This window comes from Ambystoma mexicanum, chromosome 14, assembly GCF_040938575.1.
Source record: "Ambystoma mexicanum isolate Mex_15411 chromosome 14, UKY_AmexF1_1, whole genome shotgun sequence".
Classification (NCBI taxonomy): Eukaryota; Metazoa; Chordata; class Amphibia; order Caudata; family Ambystomatidae; genus Ambystoma; species Ambystoma mexicanum.
Window position 1 is genome coordinate 104,078,264 of NC_090940.1, and position 14,749 is coordinate 104,093,012.

At 49.0% G+C, this 14,749-nt stretch overlaps 1 protein-coding gene across 5 annotated transcripts in view; it reads left to right on the forward strand.

Annotated features, from left to right (window-relative positions):
* Window positions 1-14,749, forward strand: part of DCAF4 (DDB1 and CUL4 associated factor 4) — a 497,489-nt gene that overhangs the window by 172,552 nt on the left and 310,188 nt on the right. The window lies entirely within an intron of this gene.

Here is a 14,749-nt window from a genome sequence, read left to right on the forward strand (position 1 = left end):
ATCGACCAGGGCCTGTAGGAGCCACAACTATGCCCTGGTTTATTGGGCTTGGGGAGCGGTACTATGACCGCTTCTCTGAGCGACTCCGGCAACCGTCCCACCTCAAACTCCTCATTAAGCCTTTCTAGCATTGCGGGGAGCACTTCCACGCTATATACTTTATAAAATTCACTAGGGAACCCGTCTGCTCCTGGAGTTTTGCTAGTGGGTAACTGCCTCACAACCTCTTTTAATTCCTCCAAGGTAATTGGTGCATCCAGCTCTTCCCTCTCTTCTTCACTTATCTTGGGCAGTCCTATATCTTCTAGTGTTTCATTTATCTCCTCTTGGCTGCCTCTCTCTCTATCCTCATATAGCACCTTGTAATAGTCCGCAAATTCCTTATTGACTCCTTCTTGGGTATCCACTGTCTCGCCATCTTCTTTGGTTATAATCCTAATCGGGGGTCTAGGGGTTTTGTTCTTGTACAACCACGCTAGAAGCCGGCCTGTTTTATCTCCTCCTGCATGCTGCCTCTCTATGTACTTTTTATAATTGAGGTTACAGAGCCTATCCCAGTATTCCCTGCACTGCTGCTGTAACTTGAGTACTAACTCTGTATCGGCACCGCCACCTTCCAATACTCTTTCTAGTTCGATCTCTGCTTTTTGCAGATCAGCTAGAACCCCAACCTGCAATCCCTTCGATTTAGCTATGGCAACCCCACGCATCACCACCTTAAAGGCTTCCCATAATGTACCTGCAGACTCCACACTACCAGTATTCACCTCAAAATAATTAATAATCTCATCCCTTATGTCCTCTCTAAAGACTGGATCTTTGAGCGCTTCTGCACGGAGGCGCCATGTCGGAATCCGCACCCTCGGGGGGGCAATATTGCCATCCGAGGACCAAGGATGAGTGATCAGAGAGGACTCTCGACTTACATACTATATGGGTACTCTCTGTCACTACATCCGGAGTGGCAAAGACATAATCAAGCCTTGTGTGCAGCTGTTGCGGAGCCGAGTAGTGCCAGTATTGTCTCTCATTAGGATGTTTTGCTCTCCACACGTCTACCAAGCCAAAATCCTCTAGTAGCGTCTGCAATGCTTTAGCCGCTGGTGTGGGCTTATCAATCCTATCATCTGACCTGTCTACCCTAGGGTTCATTACACAATTGAAATCCCCACCCCCAATCACCGCACTACCCACACATGCACTAAGTTTGGTGCGCAAAGTTCTGAAGTATGCCGTCGTGTTTTGGTTAGGGGCATACGTATTCACAATGCATACTTCTTTGTTCTCTATCAGCCCTCTCAATATGATCATCCTCCGTCTGCCTCCACCACTTCCTCAATTAGCTTTAATGGGACATGCAGCGCCACCCAGACAAGCACTCCCCTAGCATAGGCAGAGTATGATGAACCCACCACAATCCCTCTCCATTTTCTCCCCACCAACTCCACTTTCTCTCGCCTCAGATGCGTTTCCTGTAACAGTGCAATATCCATCTTCTGCCTTCTCAGATACAGCATGACCTTATTCCTCTTCAAATAACTGTTAAGTCCTCTGACAGTCCACATTATTATCTTAAGATCCCCCATGGCTCGTTAATAGTTCCCCCTCTCCCTTCCAATCAGCCCTCCCACCCACCCAAAACAGATTCCAGACTCTAGGTCTTCCTCAAAGGCTCTTGTTTAAACTTAAACCCCCCATAAATATGTACATCCCAAAACCCTCGCCTCCCTCCCCTCCCCCTACCCCTACCCATCCCATCCCCAACACCACCCTCCCCACCAGTTGCCCAGCTCCATTCCTGGATCTTAGGCATCCCTACATCTAGTCCTATCCGCACCAACCAATGCTCAGGGCTCAGTAGGGTGAAGCCGCCCTAATGGCCACTAAACTACTAATGTTTCGGGGTAGGCTGCCTCCATCCTGTCGCTCCTATTTTCAAATTTCTTACGCTAGTTATTAGTACTATACATCCACCAATTTGCATCTAACCCGCTATATTCCAGTCCATACTGAGCGCAAGGCTCGAATGTCAATCATTGTTCAGTCAAATTCACTTCCCCAGTATATCAGGATCTCCTTCCCACTTACCCCCTCAATGCCCAAAGACTTTAGTTATCATGTCCATTCCGGTCACGGTCCGTCTCTTGTTCCGGGCAACCTTGCAGGTCCAGCCATGTCACCACCTTCTCCGGGGTATAAAAAAAAACACTCTGCTCTTATGTAGCACCTTCATCTTCGCTGGATACAGAAGCATGTACCCGATGCCCGCTGCACGCAACCTCCTCTTGATGGTCATGTAGCTGTATCTCTGCCTCTGCACCAGAATCGTGTAGTCCGGGTATGCCGTGACATTGGTGGATGCTCTCTCTATTGTTCTGCCTTTGCGAAAGTATTCCAGGATCTTCTCTCTATCTCTGTAGTTCAAGATCCTTGCGATGATCGGTCTCGGCGGAGCCCCAGGTCGTGGCTTCCTCATTAAGGCGCGATGCGCACGCTCCACCGTGAACCCCTGCGAAAGCTTGTCTGCTCCTATCTCCTGGAGAATCATGTTCTCGACGTAGTTTGTGGGGTCCTGGCCCTCTTCCCCCTCCGGCAGGCAGACCACCCGTATGTTATTTCTTCTCGCCCTTTCCTCCGCTTCTTCCCGATTTTCAAGATTGGCCACTTGCTGCTTTAGCACATGAACTTCCTTTGCATTATTCGCACTGATGTCAGTATTGGTCTTAACTGCACCTTCCAGCCCACTTGTCCTTTCTGCCAGCGCCCTGACATCCTGCCGTAACAAAGTGAGTTCAGTTCCTACCGTGTCAATTTTATTCTCTAGGGCTGTTCGTAGAGCTGCCATTGGCGACCCCCATTTAGTGCTCAGCTCTGCAATGGCCTCCAGGATCTGGTGCTTGTCTCCATCCGGGGCTTCTTCCGCAGGAGTCGCTGCCATGCTCTGCGCCGAAGTTGTAGGGGTCTTCTGCGTTTTGGCAAAGCCCTCCATTGTGGGCTGTTTGGTCTTGGCTCTCTGACCTTTTGTCGACATAGTACCACCCTTCAGTCGTATCTGCTCCAACTCTGTACTGAAATCGTGGCTCCACTGGTTCTCTTGATCATTGGGGTGTCTATTTTCTTACTTGTATTTATTAAGGCCCCTGAAGTTGTAACTTAAGTGGATTGTAGCCTCCCACGTGATACTATTAGCACCTAGTATTTGTTGGCGCAACCAAGTGACAGGAAGGGTTCCGTGCGTAGCTATTTATTATCCTGCAGGCATCACCATCCATCCATTCCACACATATCTTCCGTGCAAGTATCCTTGTGCATACAAGTAATGATGGTTCACCTTTGAAGCTTATCGTGTATTATATCTCACACGGTTTGCCCAGTAGTCAGTGTCTTCATGTCACTCTCACTCGGTCGTTCACTTGACATCATGGACTCAGTAGGGTCAACAATTGGGCACGTAGTAAAGCCAAGTCCAGCTACTTGCTGTTGTCCTGCTAGGCGGCCTTAATGCAGCATAGTGTTAATGTAGGCTGTGTGCACCTATACGCGTTCTGTGCCCGGTCCCCACGGGGAAGCGAACAGCTCATTCCTTTCTCCCCCAGTTCAGTGCAGCTGTAGTGTGCGCATCCGTGCGTCCCATGTGTGGGCGCCTCAATGCTGCCCAAGGCACCCGGGATCACACCGCACGTGATCTGCGATTCTCCAGCTGTCTGTTTCCATCTCCGCAGTCCGCTCGTGTCAGCACGGCTCTCCGCGATCTTCACTGGCGCATTATTCCATAAGCGGGTGGGGGCCGCGATGCCATGCTACCGCCCACAGGCACTACTTTATTTCCAACCAGTGCACTATTATCACGTTTAGCGGCGCCGAACCCTGTTCTCATACACGGCGCTGGTTTGGCGGATCCCAGCAGTCTCATCAGGCAGCAGAGTGCTGCCTCGACCCACGGCCCCTCCTTGCACGTGATGTAGCACTCATAAGCTGCTACATTCATCCAGGCCCGGGGCGTTTATTTGTTGAAGCAAAAACAAAGCAATGCAAGTCTTCCAATAATGCAGGCAGCCGCCTCACTCGTTTTCCAAATGTTTCCTCACCAATCGAACATCCACAGGGCTACGATGCTGCTTCCTTTATTTTCCGCCATTTTGGCAACAACGTTTCAACACTGCCGCCGCACAAAAAGACAATTATCTGCCGATCTGCAGACACGGTTGCCTTGCATTTCAGGATTTCAGTTCCATGTGCATTCCAACTTCTTATTTCTCCATTTCAGGCATCAAAAGGACATATTAACAGCTTAGATTCTCGGATGAGAGACGGATCAACAGGAGCTCTGCACGGAGATGCGACCTAGTCCATGGCTGGTTAGCCACGCCCTGCTTAGGGAGAGGTTGTGGATAGGCTGGGGGAAATTAGGGTAACATGCACCTCAGCTCCTGTTGCTGGCCTTCTTGTGCGTGGTATCACACCCCGCCCTGTCACTCCATACACTCACCACAAGCAAGCAAACATTGTATGCCCAGCCTCATTGGAAGCCTTTGTGTTGGAGCTTCTAACCAATATGAGCCTTTGACTGGAGCTCTAAAACCATGAAAGCATACTCTGCTGGGAGCGTTCACCACAACCTCAAACAGAGATCAATAGCACTTCCCTACTTTGCCCCAAACTGGTCTAAGAAACAGAAATTAGGGCTAGCATACACATTGCACAAGAAACGCTAGCTATAACTAGCAATACGTGAAACCAGAACAAACACACACTGCTTCAGTGCGCTTGAAACAAGTTAAATACACTTAGCTGTGGTTTGCTGTGCAACGCTCCCCATGGGCGGTCAGGAAGTTCTGATTGTTCAAGACATGCTCCGCTGGAAGATACCAAAACAAAAGTAAGCAGGAGCAGCAGATGCATAATGTAACACTGCTTGTTTTTGTTACATGCGTTCTTCCGATAGCACTTTGGAATGCACACGGCCGGAGTTGAATCACTCCGAGCTAATAACTCGTTTGTTTGCTAATGTGGTCTCCCGTTGCCAACACTAGACCACACGCCCGAGGTTGCCTTCACCCGTGGCCGAGTTGAATTAGGGTTCTCAACTTCCCATATGCGAACTGTCATGCAGGTTAGTCTCTGCCACTCATTGCGGTCTTTACCGCATACAAATCATGCCCCCATGCGGTCGTTAAACAGTTAATCTACACAGTCTTTCCACGCTGCTTGAACCATTCCACTTATCTGTATGGTTGCACGGGGCATGGGAGACTATCAAGTGGGTTTTTGCCCCGAGTGCCTTTCAGGAGCTCTGCTGTAGACGTCCATCCTCTCAGAGAGCCGGAATAGCAAGCAGGTTCACACGGGCGCGGCCCGTGCATGCGCACTCCGCTGGGTGTGGCTCTTGGTATAGGCCGTTTGACTGACAAAAAATGGTTGCAATGGCAAAAAGTTCTAAAAATGCTACAACCAAAGGTTCGAACACCAAAAGTTCGAACCTTTGGTGGTAGCATTGAAAAAAAAATGGGGGCTACGGGGCTGTCCTCTGCATCGCCCCGCTCACTACACTTCATGATATAATGAACAGGGGTTGCGGGGGACACCCCTGCAGCCTTCCGTTTAAAAAATAAAACGGGGGCTGCGAGTCACCCCCGAATCGCCCCACTCACTATACTTTATTGTATAGTGAGCGGGGGCTGCGGGGGACACCCCTGCAGCCTTCCGTTTAAAAAAAGAAAAGAAAAGGACGCTGTGGAGCCGGTTCCCAATCACGGAAGTGAAAGGGAACTGGCGCTGCAGGAACCCAGCGTAAAGATGAAGGTAAGTGGGGTTTGTTTATGTTGGGGGTGTGGTTGGGGTGGTGTTATGAGTGTGTTGTGTGTGTGGGTTTGAGTATGTATGTGTGTTTGCATGAGAAAGTTGCGAACTTTTTGTAGTTCACACCTTTCTAATGCGAAAGTTTCAGCCGCGGTAGTTTCTGCCACAGCCAAATCACTTAGCTTCTGGCTCTTCTCTTCCAGGCAGGTCCATGGAGCACACAGCCTGCTGGAAGATGTAGTTTCCTCGTATTTCTATGTCCCTGGGGGTTCTACCTGTAACAAGAATGGAATAGTCTCCTTGAATATCATGTGGAAGGCTTGAGCAGGGGGTTGACAGCATAAAGCTGCCTATTGAGGGTCTGTACTTGGCCCATGATGCTATTTACACGTCTAGCCCTGACACCACTAATGGGATAGGCTTTTGGCAGCTGTAATTTAGTTTTGGCTTCACAAGGGGTGTAGTCCGTTTTACTGCACTACTAGCACAATATAACAGTATATTAGCCGAAAACCAGATGAGAGATGATCCAATTGTGGAGCTAAAATGTCCATTACAGACCGACATCGGATATGTCTTTGGTGTTTGGGGGTTGGTCACAAAGTCAACGACTGCGACTCATACCAGTCAATGACGGTGAAGTCCTGGAAGGAGAGGAAGGGGAAGTTCGCCCAAGGTAGGCCCCCATCCAAGTCTCCTTAGACTACCCCTTCAGAAAAAGAGATTGTTGGATGAGTCCGGGAATATTTCCCCTGTGAAAGTTAATAAGCGCTCAAAACACTTGAAACGCTCGAGATCGTGGTCTCGACACTCGTCCTCATCATCTACTCACAAGAAGTCAAAGCAGCAACGCCATTGTTCGCGTTCGGCGTCTGATTCCTCGCCTGACAGAACACAGGTATGTTTTTCCAGCATGTTAGCTTCTAGAGCTGACTGGGAGAAATTCTGCAACCAGATGCTGGATGTGTTTAAGAAAGGGGCCTTCAACACCTTCGAAGAAAGGTTTGAAGAATTTCAAGCAGTTACCGAGGACAGACTTCTTTAAGTCTATGGGGTCCATTTTCGAGGAGGATAATGTCCCTTTTGGCCTGGAGTTTGGCACTCCTAATGTGCCAGAAGAATTGATATCCGAGGAATCTAGAATGAAAATCTTGTAGATTGTCTGAGGGATGCTAGTGGCTTGGATACCTCACCAGAGACTGACGTTGCCACTCCAGATTCTGCTGGACATGCTGACCCATCATAGAGGTCAGTCATGGGTAAGGTCACAGAATATCTGGGTTGGGGTAGACCGATGGCGGTCTTTGAGAAGAATGATCTCACTGACATTCTGGATAAGGGCCCACCAAAGGATCCTGTATTGCTGTTCCACACAGCCTTGAGAACCAGGATCCTAGAGAACTGGTTGATGCCAGATATGACACTGTCAGTCAGTAAGATCTTGAAAAGAAATACAGGCCGGCTTCCATAGATTCAGAGTTTCTATTGAAACATCCACCCCTGAGAGCTTGGTGGTTCAGGCAGCCACATCAACTTCAAAGGTGACTGCCTATCCAACTAGCCCTTCAGATAGCGACAACAAAAAGTTTGACACTTCGGGGAAAAAGGTGTTCTCTGCAGGCAACATGGTCCTAAAGTCCATCAACGCAACTTGTGCTCTGGTCAAGTATACACGCACCTTATGTGATGTGGCGGCGTTGGTGGTGGAGCACATCCCGGAAGGGGAGGAGAGATAAGGCTTTTTAGGTCTTGTATAAAATGGAAAGGATGCCATGTGTCAGTCTCTCCAGCCTGGTTTGGATTCATCCAACTGTGTATGTCTAGCCATGACAGCGAGTATGGTCACTAGGAGATTTGCATGGTTGCTCAAGTGTAACGCTCACCTGGTATCCACAGGGACGTCACTCGGCCTGTTCTGACCTCTTACGATCTCGAACCCTTCCATGGAGTCTACTCGACTGGGGACTGGGCCTGAAACACAGGATTGGTAGAGTTTAACTCTCTATTGTCTCTGTGTGCTTGAACCTCTTCTTCCCTGGGGTCCAACCCTTCCCTTTGATCCACAGCTCACCTTGCTTTCTTGGAAAGTGTGCTCTCCGTCTTGCTTTCAGCGCAGGGGTGCGTTGATTGATGCAGGCTTGTTGCTGCCTATTTACTTCACTGGCGAGAGTCCGACAGGTAAGTATAATTAGTCTTTTGAACAGTTCTCTAACTTCGTTCCTTTCCCTCCTTAGATGGCGGCCGGCGTCCGGGGATGGCGACGTGCTGCTGAGATGAGCAGCGCTGAAGGTGAGTGAGAGCGCGGTGTGCAATGTGACCCTTTTCGTATTTGTATTGAACTGATTTCTTTTTCTGTGTCTTTTAGGTGCCGTGACGTTTTCAGCGTGGATGCTGGTTATGAAGAAGAAATGTGGTGAGTAAGCGCGGTATGCGGCACCTCTAAATGTTTCCACGCTAACCTGGAGTGTCTTTTTCCTCTTGCAGATGCATGAGAGCTCCGGAGACAGAGTTCCCCCAGAGCGGCTGGGATTCAGGTAAGCGTTTGAAGCTCGTACAATCTTTAAAAATAAGCGAAGATTTGCTGAATGCTTACTAATGCCTTTTTTCTGTTATTTTCCCTTTTCCTTAGGAAGCGGCATGCCGGGATGGGAATGACACCACCGAAGATGCCCGCAGAACAGAAGAAGCGATGAATGATGGGCAGAAGCGCCGCAAGGTAAGGCTGTTCCTAATGGTGTTCTTGTTCTTGCAGGAGCTGAGCGCAGAAGAAAGATGCAGGCCTACTGGAGACCGATCCGAACACGGCGAGTGTCACGCTGCAGGTGCAGAAAACACAAAGCATGTTTCTCAGCCTGGGCATGGCTTAAATAGTCTCTGGGTATCCCAGGTGTCTCTGGGCTGAATGTTAGGCAGAATCCTGTGCAGTTCCCTTGGGGAACACTGCAAGAAGATTAAGACTACAGGAGTAAGCAGTAAACCCAATTGGTAGCAGTCTGCACCACCCACATTTACCTGGTAGCTGTGGCTGAGCAGTCAGACCTCTCTCAAGAAGAGTAGGGCAGTATATGGAGTATACACAATAGGGCTAAAAACACAGTAGAGCAGACAAACACTGACCAGAGCTTTGTATCAAAAGTATATAATTATTTATTTAAAACACACTTTAGGCAATACACTAGCACTCTAAATCAAATGCAAGTTAAAACAAAGTCAGGTAAAGTATAAACACCTCCCTTGGTAATTATTAGACAAGTCAGAGTTAAAACACCACTATTTGTTAAAACAGATATGAGCGTGTAACCTAGATGGCACTCCAATAGTTAAGTTAAAGGGAGAGAAAAAGTCAGGGCATACAAATAAAACAGTTCCCAACACTTTTAGAAGTTCAAAGCAAGGGAGTAAAGGCAGTATACACTGTAGAGCCAAAGGTCATAGGCCAGGCCCACTTTAAATGGAGCAAAGCGAAATGTGCCCAAGCCCACACAGTTTAAAATGCACTAAAAGTCTTTGCAGAATGTTCAAAAGAGGTTGGGGTGGTTCAAGAAGTAAAGTTAGAAGGTCTGGGGCCAACCCAGTTGGAAAGCCAAGGATTTAAGGGTCACCTTTAGCAATCCGTGGAAAGGGAGGCCAGGCAGAACACAGTACCTTAAAGAGAAAGGAAGCTCCAGCGGTGGCAGTTGTTCCTGTCACTGGTTGCAGTTTGTTGTTTCGACTAGGGGAAGAGAGGATCTCGTCGAGGAGGAAACTTGGAGTCGATGCACTGCACAGGGATGAAACCAGCCATGGAGTTCGTCGGTTAAAAGGTGCGTTCCTGTTATTCGCGGTCAAAGTGGTGAAGCTTGGCTATCCGGCCGCCGGGGTGCTTGGCACGGGCGATTTGACCAAGAGACGTATTGGGAAGGTGAAAGGGGCGAACTGGTTGATCCCACCAGCTCAAAGGAAGAAGACTAGTCCAGCAGAAGATCTTCTCTTGTCGTTGGGAAAGTGGTGAGTTTGTTGCAGCAGGGCTCCACCGGTGGTGTCGTTGTTTCAGATGGCTCAGCTTCTTCCCTCTTCGGATTCTTAGGTCCTGTGGCGACTTCTGAAGTTCCAGTCCCAAAAGCCCTGCTTTTATGCAGGAAAAACACCCATTCAACAGCCCAGCTGTCACTCACACATGCTAAGTGGTGAGCCGGGCGGCTCACCACCGGGCCAATCGGAACAGAGTGCGACTTGGGTTGCTAAGGCAACACAGTCCAGGGTGCCAATTCTGCTCCCCACACATCCTGTGGCACCCACACAGAGTGGCACCATTTGGGGGGCTTCTGTGGAGAAGCCCACCAAAATAGTGGAACAAAGGACTCAACCTTTGTTAGAGTTACAGAGACGGACTCAAAGCCATTTTAGAAAACAGTTCTGGCAAGAAGACCCAACCAGTGATTTAATATTAAATAAATAAATCGGCGGTATCTTTAACATTGCACCAAAAAGTGGTGCGTTTAAAATCAATGGGAAAATCCCATAGGAAATATTCCGGTGGAATATTTCACGTGGTAACCGCTGCCACCAGCCAGAAACTCAACAAGGGGGGACTGCACAATTCCCCCTTGAAAACAGACCCAGGGGCAATCGAATTAAACCCTTCCAGTACTTCCACAATATGATGGTTTGTACTGGTTCTGTTCACAATTTTGGACTAGTAAAGTCAGTGGTGACGTTACATGCCCTGGGAGACAGTTGTCAGTCCCAGGGTACGGAGTCTATGTTTGGGGGTCACTATGACACCCCTGTGTTACTGCACTGAGGGTGCTGTGTAACACACATACAAAACAGATGATACCCTATGGAGAAAAAAACCCCATAGCCCATAAGCACATACAAAGTCAAAGACATACCTCAAATCATGCCTAAGAGTGGGAGGAAAAGAGTCTCACTCTTAGCAGGAGAAAAAAACAAACCTCAAAAATCCAGCAAAGCTGCTGGGGGACTCACTAGGTTTGGGAAATTAGCCTTATAAGAGAATTCTCCCTAACAGTGGACCACACCCAAATAACTAGACTGCAAATACAGTTCTGGGAACCGAAATATGTGGGGGCATCCATCGTGTCCCCATCAATGCACTACAAGTCCAATCCCCAATGTTATCCTATGGGAGTGAGTGAGTCTGGTGCCACAAGCGCCAAGTCTGACTCCAAGTGGGTCTTTGGAGAGATGCAGAGGCCCTTGAGAGCCATGTAGGTGATCGTGGCCTGGCTCCAGCCTGACATCTTGAATGGCTGGGGACATGAGGGGCAGGAATCATGACAGCAAGTCAAGGTTTGCTCCTGATGTCCAGGCATGGTTATTGGACATGCTGTTTGATAGGGGTCAGCTTTTCGGCTCTAAAGATGATGAAAGCTTAGAGAAGCTAAAGGCATCTAAGGCAGCAGCGAAGTCACTGGGGCAGCAATACACCAGCCTTAACGGTCGCAAGCAGCCTCTCGGGGTTGGAGAGGCCAGCCCTTTTGACGCAAAGGGGTCAAATAAGGGCAATTTGTGGTTCGTGAGGACGAGAAGATAAGACTACACTATCGGCCGCTAATTCTTTGCCCACTGCAGAATCCACAGCTCGAGAACCCCTTTGAGGCCTTGGTGCACAAGACTGTGGTGGGAGGCAGCCTGACTCTGCATTTGGAACATTAGCGGAACATAATCTCTGATGCTTCGGCACTGCAAATAGTAGGTCACGGCTATTACCTTCAGTTTCTAAAAAGGCTACCAGAAAACCAATCCTTGAAAGACCCAGATCTGCTCCTCCTTCAGGAGATTATCACTCTGTTGGAAAAAGGTGCGATAGAGTTAGTGCCTGTAGCGGAAAGGAATCAAGGTTGGTATTCTCCCTATTTCCTCATTCCCAAGAGGGAAAGGGGACTGCGACCCATCGTGGACTTGAGACATAAATTCCTCAGGAAGGACAAGTTCAAGGTGGTCACTCTTTCGCAGATTCTCCATGTCCTTCAGGACTGGATGGTGTCACGGGACCTTCCGGGTGCCTATTTTCATGTGCCAATTTATTCCAAGCACATGATGTACCTGAGGTTCGAGTTCTGCCTTTCGGGCTAACTCCACCTCAAAGGTTTTCACCAAGCTGATGGCGGTTGGGGCAGGATTCTACCCCTACCTGGACGATTGGCTGATCAGGGCTTGTTCTCCTGAACAAGTTCTAAAACATCTCTGCATCACCTGCCACTCCCTCCACAGCCTGGGCTGAGCCCTAAATTTAAAGAAATTCCACATGACATTTTCTCAGAAGCTTCAATAGATTGGAGCGGTCATCGATTCTCCCTCAGGGAAAGCTTCGCCTTCCCGATGTAAGGGCTCAACATCTTCTGCAGATGGTCCAGAAATTTCAAAGTGCCAAGTATCTTCCACCCTTTGATTTTCTGAGTTCTGCGGTCACCTTCTCCAGGTCCCGAGCAGGGTCGCACAAGGAGATGTGATGAAAGGGGAACCTTTTTGGCAGCATGGCCGTAGTAGATAACCGTTGTGACAGACACCTCCCCTACAGGATGGAGAGCTCACATGTATAACCTGACTATCAGCGGCCGTTGGTCGTTTGGAGCTGAGGGCAATCCGACTCATGCTGATGACTTTTCTGCCTTATGTACGGGGGAAGAATTTCCTGATAATGAGATCACACAGTGGCCATGCATTACTTCAACAAGAGAGGAGGTGTAGGGTCACTACCTCTGTGCAGAGAGGCAATGCAGCTTTGTTCTGGGCACTGCAAGAAGAAATCTCTCTGATGGAAGTTCACCTGGCCGGAGAGGAGAACACAGCGGAGAATGCTCCGAGCAGGCAGAATAGTGTCTCCCACGAGTGGGAGTTAGCTGAGGAAGTCCTTCTAGAGATCTTTGCCCTTTGGGGAAACCCTGCAAGTGGATCTGTTAGTGTCCAGTGTCAACAGGAAATGCGACCTGTTCTGCTCCAGGGAGTTTTCTCAAAGAGGAGCTCTGAAGGACACGTTTGTTGTGAATTGGGACTTTCTACTCCTGTATGCATTCCCTTCCGTCCCCGTCATTCCTCATATCATCAGGCGGTTGCTGAGGTTCGGGAACCCATGATCCGGATTGGGCCAGGAGGACGTGGTACCCGGACCGTCTGGATATATCCATCTGCCCTCAATTCGTCTTACCGAAAGAGAGGACTTATTTTCGCAGGAGAGAGGACGCCTTCTTCACCCAGAAATCAGAACTCTGAACCTTCACGCCTGTTTTCTGAGAGGTTAAGATATAAAGATGGGGACCTTCCAGACGATGTAATGAAGATGTTGCTTTCGACCAGAAGGCCAGCAACTAAAGCTCTGTACCGCTGCCATTGGAACACATTTTGTAGCTGGTGCAGAACTGAGAACTGCGACAAATCTCTGGATGTCGTCACTTCTCCCCTAGGCGGAGCCCCTTCTCATGAGACCAGGGAGTTGAGGCCACTACCCGATTTGTCCCCCTGGGGGTGGTACTAAACCGGTGGATCTCATGGGGGAGGGAAGCCCCCTATGGGATTAGTGACGACCTGGGGAGAACATGGTATCCCCCATAACCCACCTTCCTCGCCATCCCCCTCCAATATAATTCCTAATGTTCCTATTTGTTTTCCTTATACTACCAGTACAGGACCTACTGGAACAAGGAGGAGTAGAGACTACCCAAGTAGAGTCCCCTTACAAGATACTAAGACGAGGAAAAGCTCTGTTGACTCCTGGGAGGCTAGTCAATTCAGTACTGTGAAGTGGATGAAGCGCAGAGTACTAAGGAGTACCCTGCGGAACCAAAGTTAACGGACCAGACAATCTGATAGAGCTAACTCCAACTATGAAATAAAAAGGGAAGAAGGACTTTGTTGAGGAGTCGGTCCTCCCTGAAGGAACCGCGAGAGTCGGCCCTGTGTGCACAGGAGAACGAGTAAGACTAGGACGCTGCTGAAGAAACCAAAAGGTGTTTGAGAAGAAGGGACGGCAGGCTGGCGGCAAAGATTTCAGGTGTTCTTGAAGCTTAGGTTGCACGATCGCTACCAGGAGGAAGACTGGTGCTACAGAGTCCCCACAGACCAAACGAAGCTCAAATGTGCATCGTGAGCCGCACAGCAGACCGCAGGCAGGCCAGGAAACCCCAAGACCACTGCGGACCGAGAGAGAAGGTACGCGGGTGGTGGGGAAGGTGCCGGAACTCCAACCAAGTGGTTAAGAGACTAGGAAAAACAATAAAGCCGTGAATATAAGTATGGGACCCTGAGATAGAAGGAGGAGAGAGAGAAACGTTTGCGGGTGGTACAAGCATCCAAAGCATTCTTCATAGTCAAAATACCTGGCAGGAGAGCACACCAGGTAGACTGTGCATTGAAGAACGTGCGAGTCTGGGACCCGTACCTATAAAAGCATCCTCATCTCTCCTCAAAGTCAGTACCCGGCAGAGAAGTTAGCCAGGTGGGCAGTGAATCCAAGAGAGAGTAAGGGGAAGGAAAGCATTACCCCTGATATGGAGCTGTGGACATTAATCTTCATAGTCACAGTACCTGGCCAAGTGGTAAACCAAGTTGGTGGTGAAACCAAGCTAAGAAGAACCGGGGGAAGGAGTCATTCCCCCTGGTAGTTGTGGACATTGCAAAAAACAGCCAAGAGAAGGGTGTCATTCTCTTGATACTGTGAGAAGTCTAAGAAAGACCTGTGGAAGGGAGACAATTCTCCCAGGAGTTGTGAACATTGCGAAAGAAGCCAGGAGAGGAGAGTCATTCTCTTGGTAGTACAAAGAGCCTGAGAAAGGCCAGGCAAGATAGTTAATTATCTTGGCATTTGGTAAAACACTGAGAATCCTGAAGAAAGTTACGGGGAGAAAGTCAGCCCCCTAACACTGTGAGGATACAAGACTTTCTTTTCTATGCGCCTTGGTGTAGAGTCAATTGAGGGTACATTTTGAGACTTTTTATATTGTGACCT